This window comes from Nannospalax galili, unplaced genomic scaffold (assembly GCF_000622305.1).
Source record: "Nannospalax galili isolate Female #2095 unplaced genomic scaffold, S.galili_v1.0 scaffold1314, whole genome shotgun sequence".
Taxonomy (NCBI): domain Eukaryota; kingdom Metazoa; phylum Chordata; class Mammalia; order Rodentia; family Spalacidae; genus Nannospalax; species Nannospalax galili.
In genome coordinates, this window is record NW_008333976.1 from 393,239 (window position 1) to 395,329 (window position 2,091).

The window sequence follows — 2,091 nt, forward strand, 5'->3', positions numbered from 1 at the left end:
CTTGGTCGTGCACTGAGGGCGCCGGGCTGAGCCTCCTGAAACAGCTCCCGGGGCTCCAGAAACCGCCCCCGGGGAAGGGATGGGCGATGGGGTTGAGGGAGGTGCTGCGCCTTGGCCTGTCGGCCGGGTCTGCACCATTTCTGCAGGGTGTAAGCATCGCATGAAACCATCCGCTTAAACCACGTTTTATTTTTCCCTCCAGATAATGTGATATTTGCAGCCCCCAGCGACTGGACGAAGGCGCGCAATCATTTCTGCATCCTCCTGAGAGTTGCAGGCGGTGGCACAGGTGCGTCGAGGCTGCAGTTGAAAATGCCTTAAGGTGGACGGTCTGGGGAAAGGCTCCTGTGTGGTTGGACCTGCCTGAGGTGGGTTCAGCCTTGTACCAGACAGCCCGACCTTGACCCAGAGTAAATGCCCGGGAGGAGAAGCCTCCCTGGGTTTAGAATTTGCAGTAACAGGTGTGAGCATTCTAGCAGCAGTTTGATGATCATGTATGATACTGCAAACAGGACCGTGCACAGAACGTGGCGCGCTCCGGTCTCCACAAACTGTTGATGGCGTGTCTTTCAGTAATAAATATGTATCGGTTTTTGGCCAGGCACCCTGCTAAATGTCAGAGATGAATGAGGGGTGGGGAGGGGCTTTAAATAATGACACTCATGTGAGGCTGTAATTGAAACCTAGGTCTGAGAGGAAGTCCTAGGAGACTGTGTACGTGTCACAGGGAGACTGATGAGACCAGAAAGCCTTCCGGGAGTGGAACCTTGAGCTGGATGCTCTTGGAGGAGTCCAAGTTTGCTAGAAAGGCCAGAAGACAGCAGGAGCAAAGACCCAAGGCCTTAGAAAGTGTGGCGATGTGGAGGAACTTAAGACCCTAATAGCCTGAGCAAGCTGGGGTGTTAAGGTGGCAAGGTAGGGGAGGGCCAGACCCAGGGCCCCAGGGCTATGTGAGGACCTTGGTCTTTGTCCTAAGAATATAAGGTGCCCTTAGATTGTTTGTTTAGAGACAGGGTCTCTTGTAACCCCGGCTACCCTTGAACTCCTGTAGTTGAGGATGGCCTTGAACCTAGCCTCCTGCCTCCACTTCCTGAGTGCTGGGATTACTGGAATGCTCCATTAGTTTCAGAAGATCACTGTGCACACAGTACAGTTCACACAAACTCTGGTGATGGAAATAGTCTGCTTGGATGCAGAGCAGCCCCATGCCTCATTGTGGCTATCAGACGTCTGCAGTGTGAGAGACTGGAATTTGTGTTTGTTAAATTTTATTTACTTTGGTCTTTATTTATTTTTGGAGACCAGGTGGGCATTCTCACAGAAATACGTCTGCCTCTGCTTCCCAAGTGATGGGACCCACAGTGGACTCAGATGATTTTTTTTTTTTTTTTGGTCTTTTTGAGACAGTGTCTCCCTGTAGCCCCAGCTGTTCGGGAACTCACTATGTAGACCAGGCTGGCCTTGAATTCACAGAGATCCGCCTGCCTCCCAAGTGCTGGGATTAAAGGCGTGTGCCACCACGCCTGGCTCACCTGATTTATTTTATTATTTTTATTTTATGTGCATGACTGTTTTGCCTGCAATTATGTAAGTTCTCCCATATCAAGAAGAGGGTGTCAGATCCCCTGGAACTGGAGTTGTTAGCGGCCATCTGGGTGCTGGGAACCGAACCTGAGTCTTCTACAAGAGCAGCCAGTGCTTTTAACTGCTGAGCTATCCAGTCCTAAATTTGTATTTCCTTTACCTTTTTTTGGTTTGTTTTTGTTTTGTTTTGGTTATTTGAGACAGGTTGTCACTGTAGACCAGGCTGGCCTTGATCTGACAGAGATTCGAGTACCCTACTTCCGTAGTGCTGGAATTAAAGGCTTGTGCTACCAGCTGTAGCTTTTTTTTTTCTTTTTAAGTGGTAGTCAGAGGGCAACTTTGAAGCCAAGGTCTCTCCTTCCACCTTTTTGGGGTTCTGGTGATCAAACTCAGATCTTCGCGCAAGAGTCTAAGTTGCGTCGGGCCAGTGGCCATGTTGCGGGGGCCTGTCTAGCACACATCCTGGCCTTTATGGAGGTCAGAAGCTCTTTCCACTTCCTGTATTTC

The 2,091-nt window shown here is 50.1% G+C and overlaps 1 non-coding gene across 1 annotated transcript; it reads left to right on the forward strand.

Moving 5' to 3' along the window:
* Positions 1-326: 326 nt before the first annotated feature.
* On the forward strand, positions 327-514 carry LOC115069577. The gene has a single exon (XR_003848831.1).
* The last annotated feature ends 1,577 nt before the right edge of the window (positions 515-2,091 follow it).